Source organism: Lissotriton helveticus, chromosome 9 (genome assembly GCF_964261635.1).
Source record: "Lissotriton helveticus chromosome 9, aLisHel1.1, whole genome shotgun sequence".
Classification (NCBI taxonomy): Eukaryota; Metazoa; Chordata; class Amphibia; order Caudata; family Salamandridae; genus Lissotriton; species Lissotriton helveticus.
In genome coordinates this window covers 1,065,057,076-1,065,083,018 of record NC_136070.1, presented here as the reverse complement: position 1 = coordinate 1,065,083,018, position 25,943 = coordinate 1,065,057,076, and the positions used below count along the sequence as shown (strand labels likewise).

Sequence of the window (25,943 nt, the reverse complement as noted above, 5' to 3'; positions counted from 1 at the left end):
TTACACTCACTGATGAACAGACTAAGAGTAGAGTTGACCTCCGAGACACTGCCTTTCCAGAACCAGACGGGGAACTATGGGTAGACGGCTCATGTCTCAAACTCCCTGACGGCACTACCTCAGCAGCATACGCCATAACCACAGCCCAAACTGTTGTAGAAACTGCCCGCATCACCCAGCGATCTGCCCAAGCAGCTGAGCTCATTGCCCTCCCTCGAGCATGCGTCCTAGCGGCTGGCACGACAGTCAACATATACACCGATAGCCAATATGCCTTTGGGGTAGTTCATCATTTCGGGCTCCTTTGGAGGGAAAGAGGGTTCCTGACGTCACACGGCACACTCATCCTACATGGAGATCTAGTCTCTGCATTGACAGAAGCAGTACTCCTCCCCAAGCAGCTAGCAGTGATCAAGTGCCAGGCTCATAAGAAGGTGACCGACCTTATTGGACAGGGAAACGCACTAGCAGACATTACCGTTCAAACCACAGCACAAGACAGAACAACGACACGCATGTATGTGACCAGGTCACAAGCATAACACTGGACTGACACTAGGATGACTATAAGAGACATACAAATGACAGGCACACAGAGTGAACTGACAGAATGGGCACGGGTGGGACTGAAAGATGAGGAAGGCTGCTGGAGAACAAAAGACGGTGACAAATGGTTGTTACCAAACGCATATCTGATCCCCATACTGACCATGGCACACCTACCCGCACACATAGGATCTGCCCCCATGATCGAGCTAATCACGAGAGTATGGCACAACAGCAAGACTGCTGACTCGGCAAAACGTTTGGTACAACAATGCATGGTGTGCCTACATCACAACCCAGGGAAGGGGACAGCAGTACCACGGGGAGGGTTTGGAGTCCCCGATCACCCCTTTGAAGTCCTCCAAATGGACTACATACAGTTAGAAAGGTGCCATGGTCTCAAATACGTCCTAGTCATTGTGTGTGCATTTAGCAAATAGGTGGAAGCATACCCCACTCGAGACAATACCGCTACGGCTACAGCTAAGGTGTTGTTGAAAGAACTCTTCCCTAGGTACGGCCTTTGTTGAATTTTATGGAGCGACAATGGCCCCCATTTTGTAGCGGAAGTAATCCAAGGCGTCCTGAAGGGCTTAGGGGTGAAATAAAAATTCCACGCTGTCTTTCACCCCCAATCAGCAGGCCTAGTAGAACGGTACAATGCCACGCTAAAACTGAAACTTGCGAAAATAGTTGCCACCACTGGGTTGAAATGGCCCGACGCACTCTCACTGGCATTGCTATCAATGCGCTCCACTCCAACCAAGCATAGATTGACACCCTGCAAAGTGGTTTTCGGCCGGCCAATGAATGTTTGGACGGCAACGAAACCATCCACCATTAATAATGTCCCGGACATACTAATGTCTGATTACCTGCATAAGCTTACCACCGAATTAACACTTATCCACCAACAGGTGCGGCATGCCATTCCGGACGTGTCCAGGGGTCCAGGACATGATATCAAACCTGGCGACTTCGTCCTCATAAAGAATTTCCAGAGGTCGGAGAGTCTGCAACCCAGGTGGACGGGCCCCTGGCAGGTCCTCATCGCCACCCGAACTACCCTTCGAGTAGAAGGAAAGAAAAAGTGGCTGCATGCCCACCACTGTCGACGGATTTCACCATCCCTGACAACCAGCGAGGAAGTGGACGTCCAAGAAGAGCTCCTGACCAAAGACCGACCAGCCTTGAACTGCTACCCACAAAAAGAGACACTTGAACTGGCAGAGTATCCCGACCCTACTGTACCATCCAAGAAAGGGTACAACCTGAGGTCGACAAGAGGAGGGCGTCTCGACACGCAGACCACTAACTAAGCCAAAAGTCTCAGATCGGTAGCCAACACTACAAAGGCTACCAGGAGATACGCTAGACGAAGTATGTGGTCCTGTGAGTCATCGAGCCCCTTGAAGGTGATGGCAGATCCCGGATGACCGAAGACCCACCGCGACGACGCCAAGGCTGCCAAAGTTCACAGTATAAAGACAATTGCACTCATAGCAGTATCACTCACAAGCCTCCTACTAATGATAACAGTCTGGATCGTCGAGGAGAGTGCTCCTGCTCATCGAACATTTATGCCCACTGTGCAACCTACCACTGAAAAAGAACACTATCTGGTGTCACTGTCACCACGCCTTCGAGAACGACGCAGAGAGTTCTGGAATAACTCTTTCGTCCAACTGCTGCACCAGCACAATCTTGTTTAGAATGCTACGAACTGTTGGGTCTGTGGACTGCTACCACATGCCGCTGAACACTCCATTCCTTTCATCCCTTCACCTTTCTCTGTACATGGGTCCTGCCTTGCCTGGTTAATGCTGCTACAAGAAAGCTACAGAGACAATGCCACATCTGATGGAACAATAAAACAATTCTACAACGAGTTCTGGCTGAACAAAACTGGAAGAACAGCTGTTCCCTTTTGTCCTCTCACTTCAAATGCGACCTTCTCAATGGATGTTCCTGCAAAAGAACGAGTGGAAATGCAAGTGTTCAATAATCCAGCCAGACCCACCTTCTCCTTTCTAAAGAAAAGAACAGCTGCAACCACAACTGTGGCCCTATCTGTGGTGAACGTCTCAGGTCTGTTTGCATCGAAGGCCATGGGACGAAAATGTGGGCCACAGTACTTGTTGCATCACCAGGACTCTACATACCACCGACCCCCCTTCATTTGTTGCATCACTAAACATGTACTTCATCTGTGGTACTAAAGCCTGGTTCCCAAAAGGCTGGGGGGGGGGCACTTGCTACATTGCCTTTGTTCTGCCTCCGACCTACACTGCCCCTGCTGGGCACCACAGAGAAAAGCGGTCTGGAGAACCCGACCAAGCAGACTCGGCTGCATCTCAGTTTCTGGATGCAGTTAAAGGCCTTGTTCCATTTTGGGCTCCGATGGCAAACAGCCGGGCCATTCGACATCTATCTCAGGCAGTTGAGATAGCTTTGAACGTGACAGCTGACATCCTGACCAACAACACTGCCGAGCTTCAAGCGGTCCGCCTCATGACTTCGCAAAATCGTCTTGTATTAGACGTAGTGCTGGCAGACCGCGGAGGAGCATGCCGCATCATCGGTGCCAGCTGTTGCACCTTCGTTCCTGATAGTTCACCTTCCGTTTATAAGGCAAGTAAACATTTGCTCAGACTCTCATCAGAGATCCATCAAGGACAAGAGACTTGGACACTTGGAAGCTGGTTTTGGGGGATATTAAAAGAGTGGGGATGGAAAGTATTTATGATCCTCTTGATTCCAGTATTTATAATATGTGCCTGCTGCCTGGGTATACACTGCATACCTCCTCTGTGTTCTCTATGTACGTACTCCTTATGCCCCAGAAATCTAGACTCACACACAGCCTGAATAAATGTAATACACGATACCAAGATGCAGGACATTATGGGGATTGAAACAGACTAGCAAGATGTCTTGGGAATGTTCAAAGGGAGGACTGTTAAAAGTAGAATCGACAAACGTGAACATCACCGGCGCCATCGGCCGCATGTAAACGGCATCCATTTTAGGTGCCGCAGCCATCACAGCTTTGCGAGTCACCCACGATTCACCCTGACCTAGCAACCATCCGCCCTAAACACGAATTGGCTGTTTTCCCACAGGGACATTGGGACAAGTAGGCCCAACCCCCTGCAGCACAAGCCCTTTGGCTGCCAGTTTGCAGTGCCATATTATAGATCACGGAAGGGCACTGTCTGTAGTTAAGGACATATTTGTATCCATACATTAATGCTGTTCAAACTTATATTTATGGTTCATTAATTGAAAACCTTTATTATTAGGGTGAGCACTCTAAGTAAATGTTGTAAGCTCTGATCGCACTAATGACAATGGTTCCAATATAAAAACGTGTACACACGTTTTCAAAGTTTAGCAATATGAGGCTTTGTATAATGCTCCCAGAATGCTCTCTGATTAGATGCAAATATTTGCAGAAGCTTGAAATCAGAACTGATGATTCTTTGCTTTCAAAATAAAATGTACATAAAAAATTAAGGTAGGAAAAGAAACATTTTGCTAAACTACAGCAAAATTTCAGATACCATTTCTTTGCAGCATCATTTAGTAAAATGTGTTGATGTATGCTATTATTTCCCAAAAATATTCATAATGGGAAATCCGTGTAACCAGTTTCCATAAAATTATGAGAAACATCAAATAAACAAGCATTGGCAAAGCCAGTATATCTGAAATTAGGATCAACTTTTTTTTTGTAAAACCTTATTGGTGTGAGAGCTGCTGTGCCCTCACCATTATAACAAACATTGGCAAAACCAAAATGTGTTTTTGGTCTCAAAAAGCACAGAACAAAACTACTTTGTGTGCCTATATGCTCCTTGTGAAAGCACAGAATGCTGTTACTCACAGTGAAGCCAGCCGATACAGAGAGAGATAGAATTTTAATAAACACAAAAGGTCATGATTAACACTAGACCGAATTAGGGGCCCAATTATTAAAGAAAATGCAAAAGTGCACCCATGGTTATGTCCTTGCATTAAGTGCAGCTATACTGCTTTCATGAATTACCAAGAATTTACAGAATTAGGGCAAGAAATAGTACTCATAGAAAATATTTGTGAACTGCATTTTAGCATGAGTAAAGGTACATGTGTAGATTTGCTCATGCGAAAATCTGAGTGTTTGCAAGTTCACTTTCCCTCCAACCACTTTTTTCCCCAACTCTGAAAGAAGGTTTTCGTCTGCCATTGTCAGGAGTAAATTTTCAATATTTCTCAGTGAGGGAAAAGATTAGAAAAGAGTTGTTGAAAACCCTTAAAACAAGCAAGTTAGTAGGTTTGTAGACTTAAAAGGACATTTCAACCCTGGAACTTTTGCTTACCACTACCTTCAGCCCCAGTATGTAGATGTGCAGAAATGTGGCAACATAAGGGGATTGCTAGTATGCAAACACTACCATGGTATGAGCCCTGGCATAATCAGAGAGGCTATATCAGAGCTCTTATATAAGGAGATTGCTGCCATAATGTGTTGCCACACTACATGGCACCAAATGGACAAGTGCATTTTGTTACAGGACAAGTAGATTTATGAAGCAACCTGCCCCATGGATAAATAGATATTATATTAAATTCCACACCCATGAGATGCACATGGTGATTTTTTTAGATACCATAAGTATTTGAGATAATGGAAACCAAAAAGAGTACAATTTAATTAGAGAGCAAAGGGAATTAGATATTGTTTAAGTAATATGTTATGCAACTAATTCCAGTCCACTGTGTTGTTACCTCTGGGCCTTACCGACATTAATTATAGAAAAGGAACTACGCTCTGTGATGCCATCCAGCAAGCTTGATGTTCCCACAGAGGCACGGCTGTGATGAAATGTGTGGCAAGAGGTAGCACAGTAAAGCAAGACTTTTTTTTTTCAATGACATCCTTGCCGAGGCATTAAATAAACGTGTGTTTTTTAATAGCTTTAACCCCTTGGCCGCGGAGGTAATTCTGCCACGGCGCTGGGGGGAGGGGGGCCGCGCGGCGCTGCCATGCTGGTGACGGAACCACTCCGTCACCAGCCACGGGCGCGCTGTGCTTGTGACGGAGTGGTTCCGTCACGGCCCCAGCCGCTCAATAGAACACGCCGCGCAGGCGCGGAATCGCGGCAGCGTGGGCGGGGCAGCGCGCCGTGACGGAACCACTCTGTCATTAGCACAGCGCGCCTGAGGCTGGTGACGGAGTGATTCCGCCACCAGCACACAAGGGGTTAACGAACGCACTTCTATCGGTTTCTAACGTCCATAGCCGGAATTGGAACTCCCGACCATAAGAACACTGCTTTTGCAATTTTATATGGACTCCTTCCGAAGTGCTTTGCACAAGCTGCAGTCGGTCATTCCACAGTAGTATTTCTCTTTTTGAAAGGTCTGGGCTAAAGGAAGCCATTGGATTGGTTTCACTTAAAGCCCTGGGTGTAAGTTATGCAGCCCCTCCCCCCACTCCATGGGGGACCTTCGTGATCCAAGGCCTTTGTTGCTAACTCTGCTGTCATATCTACACTTTCAGAAAAGCTTTATTAACCTTCTTGATTTTTCAACTGTGCTTAAAAGTGCACTATTTACCCATTCTTTTTTCAAACTTTTTCTCAGGGGGAGAACCCCCTAAACGCCCCTTATGCCGGTCAGGCTTGCTGAATTTGCTCGCTCACATAGTACATCCAACCGTAACCTTTACGCCCTACCACTTTCAAATGTCACCAGCCGCCACTGGTGATAGCTATGGTAGATGAAGCCAGATGCTATGTTAAGGATGTCTGTGGTTGTGGATGTGGTCTCTGCTTGTGGCTCGAAGCTTAGCTGTTGTGGTTGGTGGTTGGTGGCTGGTGCTTGGGGATGGTGAACACAGACTCGGTTGCCCAACCACTTTCAAAATGTCACCAGCCGCCACTGATTGGCTATGGTAGACGAAGCCAGAGGCTATGTTAAGGATGTCTGTGGTTGTGGATGTGGTCTCTGCTTGTGGCCTGAAGCTTAGCTGTTGTGGTTGGTGGCTGGTGCTTGGTGATGGTGGACACAGACTCGGTTGCCTAAGGGTCGCTGCGGCGATGAAAATTAGCTGTAGTCACTTTAGTGGTTTATGCTGTCAATGAGTAGTACAAGTTGTACTGCAGCGCAAACAGATCTAAAGCGGTCTATAGCGTAGGGGGCACTGACCAGGTCTCCGATGTTCATGAGCTGTCCCGGCAAATTTCAATAAATGATGCTCATGTCCCAGTTCTTAGAGAGGGTCAGCTGAAAACGGTGGGAAGTGTCTTTTTACGTTTTGCAAAGCAAGGATAGTTAGCTGCTGTTATAAGTCAATTTAATTAACAGGCATGCTACTGGCTTTAAAAAAAAAGCATTTTATGTACGTTCTTACTGCCTCTTCTGTAATTCTCTGCTAAGGAGCAATTCTGTGCGCTGTGTGAAAGTAAAATTGTAGTCCTCATTTTGGGAAATGTCCCGGTTTTTGGCTTTAAAATTCTGGCCACCCTACCCGGTGCCCTCTCCCTTCAGGTTGCACCGCTGATCCCCGCCGGGCCCCGGGCAGCCGCGGCCGGGAGCTCCATCCACTCCCTGCCATTTTCGGCGAAGAAGAAAAGCTTTCCCGAGGAGCCGGTCCGGACCCTCCTCCCGCCTCAGCCAGCAGCAGCAGCAGGCCGGGCGGGCGGGGGAGGGGAGGAGAGCGGGCGGCGCTTGACTGCACCGCGGCGTCGGCTGCAGGAGGAGGAGGCGGGGTGGCCCCGGGACTGTGACTGGCCGCCCAGGGAGTGTGGGGCCCGCAGGAGAGAGCTGAGCTCGGTCTGTGCCCGGCGCTGTGGGACCGGAGAGCGCCGATCGGGGTCTGCGAGGAGCTAGGGACAAGGGATCCGTGCGGCGGCCGGCGGAACGGGACTTTTGTGCTCCTCCCGCCCGGTGTTGCCGGCCCTGCCTGGCCGTTGTTCACCCTCAGCGCTGCCCCCGGGGAGACGGGACTGTCCCGCAAAGTGAGGTGAGTGATCGAGGCCCAACTCCCCCTCCAGGGGTCCGGGGGGTAGAGATCCGAGGGTTCACCGCTTTGGCTGGTGAAGCTCCCCTGACTCCTCTCCCCTTGTCCTGTGCACACCCCGGCCCCTTAGACACCCCCACCCGCTGTTGTGGGGCCTCCCGGGGCAGAGCAGCGCTGCTTATGCCTGGCACCACCGCGGGCAGGAACCGCAGAAATGGCTGCAGGCTGGGAGCGGTGATCGAGACACGACTACATTTCAGGGCACAGAAAATTGTACGAAAACTGAAGAAACGAAGTGCTGAAACCGGGTTTTGATGACTAGATTTGTTCAAAGGTGTAAACTATGCCGGACGCGTAAAGTGTTCCGTAAAGTTGGTCGGCAGGCAAGACCTTGTTTGTGTGTTCTTTGAAGTGGAGACCTGACAGCACGTTTCGTCCCCCCTGCGTTATGTCCTGTCGGATACACTTCCATCTCACTGTGCATTCTCCTTTTAGTATAATGCGTGCCCCCTACATGTTTCCGTTCACTTTCATACCTTAATTATCTTCCGTCGTTATCAATTCATATTCTGCTGACCTTACCCTTTCAGCATTTGCCTGTCCTCTTCTGGCTCCAAAGCTGCCCTTACCTCCTGGGCTTTCAGCTGCCTTTACTCTATGTCACATAGACTATGTGTCTTCTGCAGCCATTACACTTTCTGCCGACGTTACCCTCTGTGTATTCTACTGTACTTACCCGGTTTGTCTTTGCTGCCCTTACCCTGTTTGTCTTTGCTGCCCTTACCTTGTGTGTCTTCTGCTGCCCTTACCGTGTGTGTCTTCTGCTGCCCTTGGTGTCTTCTAGTGCCCTTAACCTATGTGTCTTCTGCTTCCCTTGCCATATGTGTCTTCTGCTGCTCTCACTCTGTGTGTGCACCTTCTGTTGCTCTCACCCTGTGAGTGCACCTTCTGTTGCTCTCACCCTGTGAGTGCACCTTCTGTTACTCTCACCCTGTGAGTGCACCTTCTGTTGCTCTCACCCTGTGAGTGCGCCTTCTGCTGCTCTCACCCTCTGCGTGTGCCTTCTGCTGCTCTCACCCTCTGCGTGTGCCTTCTGCTGCTCACCCTCTGCGTGTGCCTTCTGCTGCTGCTCACCCTCTGCGTGTGCCTTCTGCTGCTCTCACCATCTGCGTGTGCCTTCTGCTGCTCTCACCCTCTGCGTCTGCCTTCTACTGCTCTCACCCTCTGCGTGTGCCTTCTGTTGCTCTCACCCTCTGCGTGTGCCTTCTGTTGCTCTCACCCTCTGCGTGTGCCTTCTGCTGCTCTCACCCTCTGCGTGTGCCTTCTGCTGCTCTCACCCTCTGCGTGTGCCTTCTGCTGCTCTCACCCTCTGCGTGTGCCTTGTGCTGCTCTCACCCTCTGCGTGTGCCTTCTGCTGCTCTCACCCTGTGTGTGCCTTCTGCTGCTCTCACCCTGTGTGTGCCTTCTGCTGCTCTCACCCTGTGTGTGCCTTCTGCTGCTCTCACCCTGTGTGTGCCTTCTGCTGCTCTCACCCTGTGTGTGCCTTCTGCTGCTCTCACCCTGTGTGTCTTCTGCTGCTCTCACCCCGTGTGTGTCTTCTGCTGCTCTCACCCCATGTGTGTCTTCTGCTGCTCCCACCCCGTGTGTGTCCCCGTGTGTGTGTCTGCTCTCATCCTGTGTGTGTCTGCTCTCATCCTGTCTTCTGCTGCTCTCACCCTGTGTGTCTGCTCTCACCCTGTCTTCCGCTGCTCTCATCGTGTGTGTATCTGCTCTCACCCTGTGTGTGTCTGCTCTCACCCCGTGTGTGTGTCTGCTCTCACCCTGTGTGTGTGTCTGCTCTCACCCTGTGTGTGTGTCTGCTCTCACCCTGTGTGTGTGTCTGCTCTCACCCTGTGTGTGTGTCTGCTCTGAGGCTGTGTGTCTGCTCTCACCCCGTGTGTGTGTCTGCTCTCACCCTGTGTGTGTGTCTGCTCTCACCCTGTGTGTGTGTCTGCTCCCACCCCGTGTGTGTCCCCGTGTGTGTGTCTGCTCTCACCCCGTGTGTGTGTCTGCTCTCACCCCGTGTGTGTGTCTGCTCTCACCCCGTGTGTGTGTCTGCTCTCACCCTGTGTGTGTGTCTGCTCTCACCCTGTGTGTGTGTCTGCTCTCACCCTGTGTGTGTGTCTGCTCTCACCCTGTGTGTGTGTCTGCTCTGACCCTGTGTGTCTGCTCTGACCCTGTGTGTGTGTGTCTGCTCTCACCCTGTGTGTGTGTCTGCTCTCACCCTGTGTGTGCGTCTGCTCTCACCCTGTGTGTGTGTCTGCTCTCACCCTGTGTGTGTGTCTGCTCTCACCGTGTGTGTGTCTGCTCTCACCGTGTGTGTGTCTGCTCTCACCCTGTGTGTGTGTCTGCTCTCACCCTGTGTGTGTCTGCTCTCACCCTGTGCGTGTGTCTGCTCTCACCCTGTGCGTGTGTCTGCTCTCACCCTGTGCGTGTGTCTGCTCTCACCCTGTGCGTGTGTCTGCTCTCACCCTGTGCGTGTGTCTGCTCTCACCCTGTGCGTGTGTCTGCTCTCACCCTGTGCGTGTGTCTGCTCTCACCCTGTGCGTGTGTCTGCTCTCACCCTGTGTGTGTGTCTGCTCTCACCCTGTGTCTTCTGCTGCTCTCACCCTGTGTCTTCTGCTGCTCTCACCCTGTGTGTGTCTGCTCTCACCCTGTGTGTGTCTGCTCTCACCCTGTCTTCCGCTGCTCTCATCCTGTGTGTGTCTGCTCTCATCCTGTCTTCTGCTGCTCTCACCCTGTGTGTCTGCTCTCACCCTGTCTTCCGCTGCTCTCATCGTGTGTGTATCTGCTCTCACCCTGTGTGTGTCTGCTCTCACCCTGTGTGTGTCTGCTCTCACCCTGTGTGTGTGTCTGCTCTCACCCTGTGTGTGTGTCTGCTCTCACCCTGTGTGTGTGTCTGCTCTCACCCTGTGTGTGTGTCTGCTCTCACCCTGTGTGTGTGTCTGCTCTCACCCTGTGTGTGTGTCTGCTCTCACCCTGTGTGTGTGTCTGCTCTCACCCTGTGTGTCTGCTCTCACCCTGTGTGTGTGTGTCTGCTCTCACCCTGTGTCTTATGCTGCTCTCACCCTGTGTCTTCTGCTGCTCTCACCATGTGTGTGTCTGCTCTCACCCTGTGTGTCTGCTCTCACCCTGTCTTCCGCTGCTCTCATCCTGTGTGTGTCTGCTCTCATCCTGTCTTCTGCTGCTCTCACCCTGTGTGTCTGCTCTCACCCTGTGTATTCCGCTGCTCTCATTCTGTGCGTGTCTGCTCTCACCCTGTGTGTGTCTGCTCTCACCCTGTGTGTGTGTGTCTGCTCTCACCCTGTGTGTGTGTGTCTGCTCTCACCCTGTGTGTGTGTCTGCTCTCACCCTGTGTGTGTGTCTGCTCTCACCCTGTGTGTGTGTCTGCTCTCACCCTGTGTGTGTGTCTGCTCTCACCCTGTGTGTGTGTCTGCTCTCACCCTGTGTCTTCTGCTGCTCTCACCCTGTGTGTGTCTGCTCTCACCCTGTGTCTTCCGCTGCTCTCATCCTGTGTGTGTCTGCTCTCATCCTGTCTTCTGCTGCTCTCACCCTGTGTTTGTGCCTTCTGCTGCTCTCACCCTGTGTTTGTGCCTTCTGCTGCTCTCACTCTGAGTGTGTGCCTTATGCTGCTCCCACCCTGTGTGTGTGCCTTCTGCTGCACTCACCCTGTATGTGTGCATCTTCTGCTGCACTCACCCTGTGTGTGTGCGCCTTCTGCTGCACTCACCCTGTGTGTGTGCCTTCTGCTGCAATCACCCTGTGTGTGTGCCTTCTGCTGCACTCACCCTGTGTGTGTGCCTTCTCGTGCACTCACCCTGTGTGTGTGACTTCTGCTGCACTCACCCTGTGTGTGCGCCTTCTGTTGCTCTCACCCTGTGTGTGCGCCTTCTGTTGCTCTCAACCTGTGTGTGCGCCTTCTGTTGCTCTCACCCCGTGTGTGCGCCTTCTGTTGCTCTTACCCTGTGTGTGCGCCTTCTGTTGCTCTCACCCTGTGTGTGCGCCTTCTGTTGCTCTCACCCTGTGTGTGCGCCTTCTGTTGCTCTCACCCTGTGTGTGCGCCTTCTGTTGCTCTCACCCTGTGTGTGCGCCTTCTGTTGCTCTCACCCTGTGTGTGCGCCTTCTGTTGCTCTCACCCTGTGTGTGCGCGCCTTCTGTTGCGCTCACCCTGTGTGTGCGCGCCTTCTGTTGCGCTCACCCTGTGTGTGCGCGCCTTCTGTTGCGCTCACCCTGTGTGCGCGCCTTCTGTTGCTCTCACCCTGTGTGTGCGCCTTCTGTTGCTCTCACCCTGTGTGTGCGCCTTCTGTTGCTCTCACCCTGTGTGTGCGCCTTCTGTTGCTCTCACCCTGTGTGTGCGCCTTCTGTTGCTCTCACCCTGTGTGTGCGCCTTCTGTTGCTCTCACCGTGTGTGTGCGCCTTCTGTTGCTCTCACCGTGTGTGTGTGCCTCCTGTTGCTCTCACCCTTTGGGTCTGTCCTTTGTTGCTCTCGCCCTGTGTGTGTGTGTATTTTGCTGCTCTCACCCGGTGTGTGTATTTTGCTGCTCTCACACTGTGTGTATTTTGCTGTTCTCACCCGGTGTGTGCCTTATGCTGCTCCCACCCTGTGTGTGTGCCTTCTGCTGCACTCACCCTGTATGTGTGCATCTTCTGCTGCACTCACCCTGTGTGTGTGCGCCTTCTGCTGCACTCACCCTGTGTGTGTGCCTTCTGCTGCACTCACCCTGTGTGTGTGCGCCTTCTGCTGCACTCACCCTGTGTGTGTGCCTTCTGCTGCACTCACCCTGTGTGTGTGCCTTCTGCTGCACTCACCCTGTGTGTGTGCCTTCTGCTGCACTCACCCTGTGTGTGTGCCTTCTGCTGCACTCACCCTGTGTGTGTGCCTTCTGCTGCACTCACCCTGTGTGTGTGCCTTCTGCTGCACTCACCCTGTGTGCGCGCCTTCTGTTGCTCTCACCCTGTGTGTGCGCCTTCTGTTGCTCTCAACCTGTGTGTGCGCCTTCTGTTGCTCTCACCCCGTGTGTGCACCTTCTGTTGCTCTTACCCTGTGTGTGCGCCTTCTGTTGGTCTCACCCTGTGTGTGCGCCTTCTGTTGCTCTCACCCTGTGTGTGCGCCTTCTGTTGCTCACCCTGTGTGTGCGCCTTCTGTTGCTCTCACCCTGTGTGTGCGCCTTCTGTTGCTCTCACCCTGTGTGTGCGCCTTCTGTTGCTCTCACCCTGTGTGTGCGCCTTCTGTTGCTCTCACCCTGTGTGTGCGCCTTTTGTTGCTCTCACCCTGTGTGTGCGCGCCTTCTGTTGCGCTCACCCTGTGTGTGCGCATCTTCTGCTGCACTCACCCTGTGTGTGCGCCTTCTGTTGCTCTCAACCTGTGTGTGCGCCTTCTGTTGCTCTCACCCCTTTGGGTCTGTCCTTTGTTGCTCTCGCCCTGTGTGTGTGTGTATTTTGCTGCTCTCACCCGGTGTGTGTATTTTGCTGCTCTCACACTGTGTGTATTTTGCTGTTCTCACCCACTGTGTATGTGTCTTTTGCTGCTCTCACCCTGGGTGTCTTTTGTTGCTCTCACCCTGGGTGTCTTTTGCTGTTCTCACCCTGGGTGTCTTTTGCTGTTCTCACCTTGGGTGTCTTTTGCTGCTCTCACCCTGGGTGTCTTTTGCTGCTCTCACCCTGGTTGTATCTTGCTGCTCTCACCCTGTGTGTATCTTGCTTCTCTCACCCTGTGTGTGTGTGCATTTCGCTGCTCTCGCCCTGTGTGTGTGTGTGTGTGTGTGTATTTCGCTGCTCTCACCCTGTGTGTGTGTATTTTGCTGCTCTCACCCTGTGTGTGTGTATTTTGCTGCTCTCACCCTTTGTGTGCGTGTATTTTGCTTTTCTCACCATGTGTGTGTGTATTTTGCTGTTCTCACCCTGTGTGTGTGTGTGTGTGTGTATTTTGATGCTCTCACCCTGTGTGTGTGTGTGTATTTTGTTGCTCTCACCCTGTGTGTGTGTTTTGCTGCTCTCATCCTGTGTGTGTGTGTGTGTTTTGCTGCTCTCACCCTGTGTGTGTGTTTTGCTGCTCTCACCCTGTGTGTGTGTATTTTGCTGTTCTCACCCTGTGTGTGTGTGTATTTTGCTGTTCTCACCCTGTGTGTATGTGTCTTTTGCTGCTTTCACCCCCTGTGTATGTGTGTTTTGCTTCTCTCACCCTGGGTGTCTTTTGCTGCTCTCACCCTGTGCGTGTGTGTGTCTTGTGCTGCTCTCACCCTGTGTGTATTTTGCTGCTCTCACCTTGTGTGTGTGTGTGTATGTTGCTGCTCTCACCCTGTGTGTGTGTGTATGTTGCTGCTCTCACCCTGTGTGTGTGTGTGTGTGTATTTTGCTGCTCTCACCCTGTGTGTTTGTGTATATTTTGCTGTTCTCACCCTGTGTGTGGGTGTGTATTTTGCTGATCTCACCGTGTGTTTGTGTGTGTGTATTTTGCTGTTCTCACCCTGTGTGTGTGTGTGTATTTTGCTGTTCTCACCCTGTGTGTGTGTGTGTATTTTGCTGTTCTCACCCTGTGTGTGTGTGTATTTTGCTGTTCTCACCCTGTGTGTATGTGTCTTTTGCTACTTTCACCCTCTGTGTATGTGTGTTTTGCTGCTCTCACCCTGGGTGTCTTTTTCTGCTCTCGCCCTGGGTGTCTCTTGCTGCTCTCACCCTGTGCGTGTGTGTGTCTTGTGCTGCTCTCACCTTGTGTGTATTTTGCTGCTCTCACCTTGTGTGTGTGTGTGTGGCCTTTGCTGCTCTCACCCTGGGTGTCTTTTGCTACTCTCACCCTGTGTGTATCTTGCTGCTCTCAACCTGTGTGTGTGTGTGTGTATTTTGCTGCTCTCACCCTGTGTGTGTGTGTATTTTGCTGCTTTCACCCTGTGTGTGTGTGTATTTTGCTGCTCTCACCCTGTGTGTGTGTGTGTGTGTGTGTATTTTGCTGCTCTCACCATGTGTGTGTGTGTATTTTGCTGCTCTCACCCTGTGTGTGTATTTTGCTGCTCTCACCCTGGGTGTGTGTATTTTGCTGTTCTCACCCTGTGTGTGGGTGTATTTTGCTGCTCTCACCCTGTGTGTGTGTATTTTGCTGTTCTCACCCTGTGTGTGTGTGTATTTTGCTGTTCTCACCCGGTGTGTGTGTATTTTGCTGCTCTCACCGTGTGTGTGTATTTTGCTGCTCTCACACTGTGTGTATTTTGCTGCTCTTACCCTGTGTATGTGTGTATTTTGCTGCTATTACCCTGTGTATGTGTGTATTTTGCTGTTTCACCCACTGTGTATGTGTCTTTTGCTGCTCTCACCCTGGGTGTCTTTTGCTGCTCTCACCCTGGGTGTCTTTTGCTGCTCTCACCTTGGGTGTCTTTTGCTGCTCTCACCCTGGGTGTATCTTGCTGTTCTCACCCTGTGTGTATCTTGCTTCTCTTACCCTGTGTGTGTGTGCATTTCGCTGCTCTCGCCCTGTGTGTGTGTGTGTGTGTATTTCGCTGCTCTCACCCTGTGTGTGTGTATTTTGCTGCTCTCACCCTGTGTGTGTGTATTTTGCTGCTCTCACCCTTTTTGTGCGTGTATTTTGCTTTTCTCACCATGTGTGTGTGTATTTTGCTGCTCTCACCCTGTGTGTGTGTGTGTGTATTTTGCTGCTCTCACCCTGTGTGTGTGTTTTGCTGCTCTCACCCTGTGTGTGTGTGTGTGTGTTTTGCTGCTCTCACCCTGTGTGTGTGTGTGTGTGTGTGTTTTCCTGTTCTCACCCTGTGTGTGTGTTTGTTTTGCTGTTCTCACCCTGTGTGTGTGTGCGTTTTGCTGTTCTCACCCTGTGTGTGTGTATTTTGCTGTTCTCACCCTGTGTGTGTGTATTTTGCTATTCTCACCCTGTGTGTATGTGTCTTTTGCTGCTTTCACCCTCTGTGTATGTGTGTTTTGCTGCTCTCACCCTGGGTGTCTTTTGCTGCTCTCACCCTGTGCGTGTGTGTGTCTTGTGCTGCTCTCATCCTGTGTGTATTTTGCTGCTCTCACCTTGTGTGTGTGTGGCCTTTGCTGCTCTCACCCTGTGTGTATTTTGCTGCTCTCACCCTGTGTGTATTTTGCTGCTCTCACCCTGTGTGTATTTTGCTGCCCTCACCCTGTGTGTTTGTGTATATTTTGCTGTTCTCACCCTGTGTGTGGGTGTGTATTTTGCTGCTCTCACCCTGTGTATGTGTGTATTTTGCTGTTCTCACCCTGTGTGTATGTGTCTTTTGCTACTTTCACCCTCTGTGTATGTGTGTTTTGCTGCTCGCACCCTGGGTGTCTTTTGCTGCTCTCACCCTGTGCGTGTGTGTGTCTTGTGCTGCTCTCACCCTGTGTGTATTTTGCTGCTCTCACCTTGTGTGTGTGTGGCCTTTGCTGCTCTCACCCTGGGTGTATCTTGCTGCTCTCACCCTGTGTGTGTGTGTATTTTGCTGCTCTCACCCTGTGTGTGTGTGTGTGTATTTTGCTGCTCTCACCCTGTGTGTTTGTGTATATTTTGCTGTTCTCACCCTGTGTGTGGGTGTATATTTTGCTGCTCTCACCCTGTGTGTGTGTGTGTGTATTTTGCTGTTCTCACCCTGTGTGTGTGTGTGTGTATTTTGCTGTTCTCACCCTGTGTGTGTGTGTATTTTGCTGTTCTCACCCTGTGTGTATGTGTCTTTTGCTACTTTCACCCTCTGTGTATGTGTGTTTTGCTGCTCTCACCCTGGGTGTCTTTTTCTGCTCTCGCCCTGGGTGTCTCTTGCTGCTCTCACCCTGTGCGTGTGTGTGTCTTGTGCTGCTCTCACCCTGTGTGTATTTTGCTGCTCTCACCTTGTGTGTGTGTGTGTGGCCTTTGCTGCTCTCACCCTGGGTGTCTTTTGCTACTCTCACCCTGTGTGTATCTTGCTGCTCTCAACCTGTGTGTGTGTGTGTATTTTGCTGCTCTCACCCTGTGTGTGTGTGTGTGTGTGTATTTTGCTGCTTTCACCCTGTGTGTGTGTGTATTTTGCTGCTCTCACCCTGTGTGTGTGTGTGTGTATTTTCCTGCTCTCACCATATGTGTGTGTGTATTTTGCTGCTCTCACCCTGTGTGTGTATTTTGCTGCTCTCACCCTGGGTGTGTGTATTTTGCTGTTCTCACCCTGTGTGTGGGTGTATTTTGCTGCTCTCACCCTGTGTGTGTGTATTTTGCTGTTCTCACCCGGTGTGTGTGTATTTTGCTGCTCTCACCGTGTGTGTGTATTTTGCTGCTCTCACACTGTGTGTATTTTGCTGCTCTTACCCTGTGTATGTGTGTATTCTGCTGCTCTTACCCTGTGTATGTGTGTATTTTGCTGTTCTCACCCACTGTGTATGTGTCTTTTGCTGCTCTCACCCTGGGTGTCTTTTGCTGCTCTCACCCTGGGTGTCTTTTGCTGTTCTCACCTTGGGTGTCTTTTGCTGTTCTCACCTTGGGTGTCTTTTGCTGCTCTCACCCTGGGTGTATCTTGCTGTTCTCACCCTGTGTGTATCTTGCTTCTCTCACCCTGTGTGTGTGTGCATTTCGCTGCTCTCGCCCTGTGTGTGTGTATTTCGCTGCTCTCACCCTGTGTGTGTGTATTTTGCTGCTCTCACCCTGTGTGTGTGTATTTTGCTGCTCTCACCCTTTTTGTGCGTGTATTTTGCTTTTCTCACCATGTGTGTGTATTTTGCTGCTCTCACCCTGTGTGTGTGTGTGTATTTTGCTGCTCTCACCCTGTGTGTGTGTGTTGCTGCTCTCACCCTGTGTGTGTGTGTGTGTTTTGCTGCTCTCACCCTGTGTGTGTGTGTGTGTGTGTGTGTTTTGCTGTTCTCACCCTGTGTGTGTGTTTGTTTTGCTGTTCTCACCCTGTGTGTGTGTGCGTTTTGCTGTTCTCACCCTGTGTGTGTGTATTTTGCTGTTCTCACCCTGTGTGTGTGTATTTTGCTATTCTCACCCTGTGTGTATGTGTCTTTTGCTGCTTTCACCCTCTGTGTGTGTGTGTGTTTTGCTGCTCTCACCCTGGGTGTCTTTTGCTGCTCTCACCCTGTGCGTGTGTGTGTCTTGTGCTGCTCCCATCCTGTGTGTATTTTGCTGCTCTCACCTTGTGTGTGTGTGTGTGTATTTTGCTGCTCTCACCCTGTGTGTATTTTGCTGCTCTCACCCTGTGTGTTTGTGTATATTTTGCTGTTCTCACCCTGTGTGTGGGTGTGTATTTTGCTGCTCTCACCCTGTGTGTGTGTGTATTTTGCTGTTCTCACCCTGTGTGTATGTGTCTTTTGCTACTTTCACCCTCTGTGTATGTGTGTTTTGCTGCTCGCACCCTGGGTGTCTTTTTCTGCTCTCGCCCTGGGTGTCTTTTGCTGCTCTCACCCTGTGCGTGTGTGTGTCTTGTGCTGCTCTCACCCTATGTGTATTTTGCTGCTCTCACCTTGTGTGTGTGTGTGTGTGGCCTTTGCTGCTCTCACCCTGGGTGTATCTTGCTGCTCTCACCCTGTGTGTGTGTGTGTGTGTAATTTGCTCCTCTCACCCTCTGTGTGTGTGTGTGTATTTTGCTGCTCTCACCCTGTGTGTGTGTATTTTGCTGCTCTCACCCTGTGTGTGTGTGTATTTTGCTGCTCTCACCCTGTGTGTGTGTGTATTTTGCTGCTCTCACCCTGTGTGTGTATTTTGCTGCTCTCACCCTGGATGTGTGTATTTTGCTGTTCTCACCCTGTGTGTGGGTGTATTTTGCTGTTCTCACCCTGTGTGTGGGTGTATTTTGCTGCTCTCACCCTGTGTGTGTGTGTGTGTATTTTGCTGTTCTCACCCGGTGTGTGTGTATTTTGCTGTTCTCACCCGGTGTGTGTGTATTTTGCTGTTCTCACCCTGTGTGTGTGTGTGTCTTTTGCTGCTCTCGCCCTCTGTGTATGTGTGTTTTGCTGCTCTCGCCCTGGGTGTCTTTTGCTGCTCTCACCCTGTACGTGTGTGTGTCTTGTGCTGCTCTCACCCTGTGTGTGTGACTCATTTCCTGCTCACCCTGTGTGTGTCTCTTTTCCTGCTCTCACCCTTGGTCTCTTTTGCTGCTCTGCCCCATGGGTGGCTTTTGCTGCTGTCACCCTGTATGTGTCTATTTTGCTGCTCTCACCCTGTATGTGTCTCTTCTGCTGCTCTGGGGCTCCTGATGCTCCTAGGCTCCTGCTGCTCTTACTGCTTGTACGTGCTAGTGCCTGCTTTTCCCTTTATCTGCTGTGCATGCTGTTGCCTGTATGCACTGAGCTCTTTCTTACCCACTATTTTGTATCCTACCCATGCCTTTTAAGGATCTCTCTACTTTGAATTCCCCTCTGTGCATGTTGCTGCCCTTACACTTTGTGCTATCCGGGGACCTTACCTTGGGGGCCCCTGCTGCCCTTACACACTTGACCTGCTCCTGCCTGTACCTGCTGCGCCCTCACCTTTGTCCCCTGTAGCTTAGATCCCCCTTACCCTCTGAGTGGTTTGCTCCTACAGTCACGGCTTCCCTTGTCCGGGGTGCTGTATGCTATCCATCAGCCTCTTTGTTACCCCCTGAGCCTTCTGCCCCCCCTTACTCTCTATGCCTTCTGTTCCCCTCCCAGTGCTGCTCTGCGTCTCCGTCCCTGTGTTTCCCTCACCCCTTCCTGACCCCCTGTATCCCACCCCTTTGTTTGTTCACCTGCCCCTCTGGTATCCCCCTCCTTGCCCTGTGTTGTTATCACCCCTTGCTGTCTGTCCCCCTGGGTGCTCATCTGACACTCCTCGCTGCCCCAGCATCCTCTGTTCCAATCCCTTTCATTGTCCTGTGTCACCCCTTCCCAGGGCTTTAATTGGGATGAAAACACTGTGGGGGTCTCTCACGGGGGCGTGGCCTATGTAATTACGGGTGTGGCTTTAAAACACCTAAACTAAAAATCTGTGGTTAGCATAGTGTGAGTGTGCCTCCCCACTGGTATTTTGCTGCTTCTTTCTGACGTTGCATCCAGATATATAATACAGCAGCTCACTTTACACCTAAAATAAGCCAGTACTGTTGACTTTGTTGATTGTTGTTCTCTCCATAAGATGAGTGAGTAACAACTATGGCTTTGTTTTGTATAATATTGAAAATGCTTCCGTTCTGAAATAACGAGACTGAAATAACTATAACGAGTCTCTTTCAAGTTACATCAAAGGCAGTGGAGGGTGGCACTGCTGCAGAGTTAAGATACTTGTTTCCTCTGAGGGTAAGGGCAAAAATGGACAGCACCGGCAGGGCCCGGCCCACTTAATGCCCTGCGCCTTCCTGTCCCCTCTGTCCCATGATGTGTGCTCATCTGCCCTCTTACATCTCCTCCACTCATACCACTCCTTGTCCTGTGTTTGAATCACTTCCAACTGTTCCCGTGTACTCTTTTGCCACTTATCGCTGCCTCTGCACCCCTCTCCTTGCCCTGTTTTCATCACCCCTACCTGCCCCCGTGTTCCACTCCTATGTGCACACATCTGATACCCAGCATCCTTCTGTTCTTATCCCCTCCTTGCCCTGTATTTTAATCACAACTTCCCGTGTTTCTTTCTGTGTGCTCATCTGCCCACTCACCCCCTCTAGTCATCCCTCTTTTTGCCCTGTTTTCATCACCCCATCCTGCCCCCAGTGTCGCACCCTGTGTACTCATCTGCCACTCCTCGCCTCCCTCTGCTCTCATTCTTTTCCTTGCCTGGTGTTTTCATCGCCCTTTTTGGCCCCTGAGCCCCACATCTCTGTGCACACATCTGCCACCCTCTCTTCTCGCCCTCTCCTTGTCCTGTGTTTTTATCACCCCTTACTGTCATGTTTCCCACCGTTTGCTCATTTGCCACTAACTGCTGCCCCCTGCATCCCTCTGTTCTCACCCCTTTCATTGCCGGTGTTTTCATCACCCCTCTCCGTGTCCTGTGTTTTTTTCCACCCCTTGCTGTCCCCTGTTTTCCACTCTGCGCTCATCTGCCACTCCCGTACTCCTTCTTTTCTCATCCCTCTTATTATCCTGCTTTCATCACCCCTTCCTGTTCCCTGTTTTCCACTATGTGCGCTCGTCTGCCGCTCATCGCGGCTCTGTTCTCCCCCCTTCTCCTTTTCATCACCCCTTCCTGTCATGTTTTCCACAGTTTGCTCATTTGCCACTAACTGCTGCCCCCTGCACCCCTCTGTTCTCACCCCTCTCCTTGTCCTGTTTTCATCACCCCTCTCCTTGTCCTGTGTTTTTACCACCCCTTCCTGTCCCCCGTTTCCCACTATGTGCCCTCGTCTGCCGCTCCTCGCGCCCACCCCCTGCACCGCTCTGTTCTGTCCCTTCTCCTTGCCATGTATTTTCATCACCCCTTCCTGTCCCGTATTCCTCTCCGTGTGCCCATCTGCCGTCCTAGTCATCCCTCCCTCTTCTTGTCCATTGTTTTCATCACCCTTCTTCTTACCCAGTGTTTTCATCACCCCTCTCTTTCCCAATACACTAAGCCCTACAGCTGAAACCTCCGACGTCACCATACCCTCTGCACGCGCTTCTAGTTCCTCCCCAAAACTAGCTTGGTTTCACGGATGGCATTCTTTACTAACAATTTTTTTTAAGCGCCTCGTTCCTCCCATTGCAATAAACGTGTTTGCTGATGAAGTGCTGTGAACGTATTGACGTGTCCGTGTTTTCATGTATGTGCCTAGAATGGCCGCGGTCTGTTCCTTTGTGGTCACTGTCCTAATTCCTTAAGTGTTTCCAGCGCATATGGTTTATTGTTTTTGGCGATAATGTGGATTTTGTGACGGGCAGTCCCCTCCATTGTACTTTAAAGCTCGTGTTTTGCTGTGAAGTTTCGCAACGTTACCCCCTCACGTGTGTCTGGTTACAGCTGAAATGTCGTCATCGAGTTTAATTGGCGGGATGACTGGGCGTGTGAAGCGACCTCGGGCGTGACCTACAGGTCACAAGGTCCAGTCCCAGCAGGGCCGACACAGCCCTTCATTCTCCCGAAGCCATTAGTTCAGCGCTATTAAGTTGATGTAATAGGTGACGCCTTTATTCACAGCGCTTAGGAGTTGCAGTCTCTGTGCATATGAGCTATGGTGATCCCGCACAATTATTGTATGTGTTATCTTGAAGTAGTTTGGGTCTTGTGCGCGCTTTTCGTTGGGAGTTTGTAGAACTGTAGCTCTCTGTTCCCGGCTGCCACGTAAATAACGTGAACTGAAGAGGTCTTGAACGAAGCGCTGTTCTCTGCGAACATCAAGAATGTTCTTCAGCGCTATACATGCAGATACGTGAACTCAGATGACGTGCTTTTACCATCTTGTAGCGGTGGAAGTATGTGGTATCTATCTAGTGCTTAAATGGAAAGTAGAAGTGCGGGACTCTGTATCAGGGTACCTCCTTGTTTCTGAGAAGTGCTGGTACTCTCCAATTAAAAGTATTACGCCTCACTTGAGAAGTACAGGTACTCTCCCTCTTAAACTAAAAAAGTGCCGGTACTTAGTACCGGACAGTACCGGCTCATTTAAAGCACTGGCGTATCCGATCCTAGACAGATGGAGGGGGTAAGAATATGTACGTGCTAACAGTAACAAGTGAATGAGGTAGAAACAGAGGCTCAGATTATTAGTAATGTTTGTACAGTGGTTAAATATTTGGTCATGTGATCAGTGAGTTGAAGAGGGGGGGGGGGTTGATGGAGTTATGTACTGACGACAACGATCGCGAACAAAGGACTTTCTAATTGTTTTTGCGGTTTATACTTTATACAGTGATCTCTCTATATTGCTTTTATTTTTATTATGTAATTTGGTTAATGAGATATATGCTTATGTAATAACTTCTGCAAATTGATTACATTGCTACATCTTACTGCCATGCAATAACACAACAAGTTCCTTTATAACAGCATGAACAATACATTTCGGAGAGTTGTACACGTCAATATTATTCACCTACCTTATATTGAGAAATTTTTAACATTGAGGATGCGTTCCTGTCTAATAAAGTTCCTGGTATTATCATATACTGGACTTTATTTTTATTTGTGCTTGAATATTGCCAGGTCTCAAAGTCCTTGCATGGTTTATAGGGATGCCTTACGAGTAGTAATTGCGTTGTCGTTACAACTGCAGCCCATAAAATAGGGGTTATGGCAATTCCAGGCAACCTGCGAAACTAGTAAATAAATGTTGGAAAAATATCCATTATTTAAAAGCAGCTCAAGTTCTTTTTTTCAGAAAATTGTGCTAGGTAATACGGCGAGCAACCACGAACGTTTGTTCAGTATGGAAAGAGTTAATGTACGCAGCGCACCACGTGACTCCTAACTGAGGCATTCCTGTTCATTACCTCTGATAAAAGCCCGCCCGAGTGACAGTGTGCTGTGAAATGAAAGCTTTTGACTTAATTGAAGGACAAACACCACACAGTGCAGCGCAGATACGCCGCTGCTGCCTGCATACAGCACACAGTGTGCGGCCTCTAGCCGCTAAATACACACAGATCATAAGCGCCGCACAGGGCAAGTGGGGTTTTCCAAACCCGCGACTGTGGGACCTGAGATGTAACTTGCACACCTTGCCTTCGCTGGTTGTTTGATAACCTGCCCTGAAAGAGTTCACATGAAGCTGGAACATTCCCGGGTTGGCCAGGTCACTGTTACCAAAACATCAGGTGCTTCGAGGCTTGTTGTGAGGACAAGGCAGAGTCTGCCTGTTGGAATGTGTAAACACCAGAGTTACGGCCTGTTTTTTTTTTTCACGGACTGAAAACAAAGGGTGAATGCTTTGTTTTCTGTCAAAGAAACATTAACAAATGTCACCATTTTATATTCTTTTTCCGCATTATCCCTCATTATTTTTCTGTGAATATGTTTAAATCACAATGCCAAAACCTGCCCCCCCGCCCCCTTTTCATAGTGGTTCATCCCACCCTCTATTCAAGCGGCCTCTGCATGGCTTGGCTTTGAACTCCATGGCCATTCATTTAAGTCCGGAAGGGGCAGACTCAGCCTTTTACCCTTCTAAGGTCGATAAAATGAGTACCGTTCGTTCTCGCTAAACCTCTTTCAGGGCCTGATTACGACTTTGGCGGTCTTGGAATGAGCCACCATACCTGAACCCTGCTCCAAGACCGCCACACCCATAGTCTGGCTGCCTGACGTATTCTGATTGGAATACAGGTCAGGCGGTCCTGCAGCGGTGGTGCCTCTCAAAGGCTCATGTCTGAGCCTTTGACTGGCACCGTAGTGGGAGCGCCACAGCCCGTTCCTGGATGGCATGGACTGTTAAGTCCCAAGTGGGCAGGAACTGGGGGTGCATGCATATAACAAATGCATCCCCTGCCCCTTAGTTTCCTCACCACTACACTTTTCATGGCAAGCTCACCGCCATGGAAACTGTGGCAGTGAGGAAACATGTAATATTCTTGGCGGTGCTGCAGCGGCACCACCAGCTTATTGCGAGCCTCAGACCGTTGCAAGACCGCCAGTGATCGCGGATCCCTGTCGATAGCAGTGGTCCTATGGCAGTCCAGACTGCCTGTTCAGCAGCAGCACCACCGCCACCACAGACAAACTCGTAATCGGCCCCGAAGTTGGAATCCTCAAGTTTCAGTAATGATTCACTGGGGAGCACAGTAGTCAAAAGTTTAACCTCTTCTATGCTCATGACGAGCTCAGCTCGTCATGAGGCACAGTGCAGCTGCACTCATGACGAGCTAAAAACGGGTGTGGTTGTGACGAGTTCCGCTCGTCATGAGTGCGGCTGCACTGTGCCTCATGACGAGGTGAGCTCGTAACAAGCACAGCGGCGCCGCGCGCGGCCCCCCTCCCCCCCCCCGCACAGCGCTGGGGAAACACCCCGCAGCGAAGGGTTTAAGAACCTCTGCAATAGCATGTGCTACTTAATACGCACACGTTTGCAGGTCAGTGGGCCCACGAAACAACCAACGATCTGCAGAAGCAATTTGGCACAGCCCTTCGACCAAAAGACTACAACGAATTGCAAATGACATGTTCACCATTATGATAGCACACCTTCACAAAACTGAATCAGACCCCGGCATGTGATGGGAACCCAGACTACCCAACGGCAATGCATTAATAAGCTGATTGTAAGCTGTATTAGGGCATCTTACCAATAGCAAATACATATTCTGTGTTGTTAGTAACCGCCCAAAGTGCATTATCCCCGATTACACTTTTGCTACTCATTTCTCCCCTTCTTGCAGTTCCCATGGAGGTGTGGCCATAACCTGCACATGATTTGCGGTCATAGTGTAAACAACACTGGTTTTGTTATCAACGAATACGCTCCTACCACCTCACAGGACATGCAATGCAAATGTATATTTAAGATTTTTATCTGGTGTGGCTCTTCCACCTTTTATGTGTCAATGTGCTTTATAAGTAACTAGCTTACCCGTCGCGCGTTGCTGCGATCTCAGAAGAAAGGAAATTTAAGGAAACTTGTTATGATGAAATTCAATTTACATTGTGTCATTTTTATTGAACCTTATTCATTTTAATATGGAAAACATTTTAAAGTGTTGTTTTAATTCTGTTTATTTATTCGAGTGCTTGTGGATACACAGTATTTTTTGGTTTTCTGTCTGGCGCGTACACAAATAAATCAGAAGGTTTTCCGACGCGTGAGCTGGCCACATACAGTTGTCCATGTGAGAAGCATGGATTCTCCAAATCTAGTCCACACACTTGCAGCGATTGTCCTTGTGCTTTGTTGTTGGTCATTGAAAGCGAGTCGCACCGTAAACTGTAAACGTTCAGTATTGGAAAGATTATGAGGGCCCTGGGGGGCCAGGGGGCCGATATTTAACAAATATTTTTTTGTTGTTGCCAGAAACCTTCGCGGGAGTGTACTCAACAACTTCCCAAAGTTTAATGGCGATCGGATGAATGGTGTAGTAATGCATAAAGGCCAAACAGACATACTTTCGTTTTTATATATATATAGATTAACTAAAGCTAGAATATTTCTTGAAGAACCTTTGCAAAGTTTCAAGGCAAACAAGTTCATCGAGCAATTCGAGAACAACTCTGATGTTGGAACAAAAGAAGGAGAAAAAGTTTGTAGTATTAAAATATAGTTAGTGGGTGATAGTAATATTTAACTACAGTAAGTGGGCGATGCAAATATCCCAATAATACAGATTATTTTCTTATTGCATATGCATTCTGACCACAGGACATGTCTCTAATAAAAAAATGATGACACTACTTGCATGTAATAACTTATTACAGATTAGTAGTGAGATCCTGAAACGTGTGATCTTGCCGCAGTTTTGATATGTCCCTCCCCGCAATGTCAACCAAGGAGGAGGGAGCCATATTAAAAGAGGGAAGCAGCCTGTGGGTGGGTGA

General features: G+C 50.0%; 1 protein-coding gene across 2 annotated transcripts in view; it reads left to right on the top strand.

Annotated features, from left to right (window-relative positions):
• Positions 1–7,249: 7,249 nt before the first annotated feature.
• The window catches only part of RAF1 (Raf-1 proto-oncogene, serine/threonine kinase), a 314,694-nt gene continuing 296,000 nt past the window's right edge, over positions 7,250–25,943 (top strand). Inside the window, exon 1 of one of the 2 annotated variants that reach the window (XM_078661425.1) lies at positions 7,250–7,555. The gene's annotated coding sequence lies outside the window, so the exon portion shown is untranslated. The remainder of the gene's footprint in view (positions 7,556–25,943) is intronic. The other variant, XM_078661424.1, reaches the window with a different exon arrangement.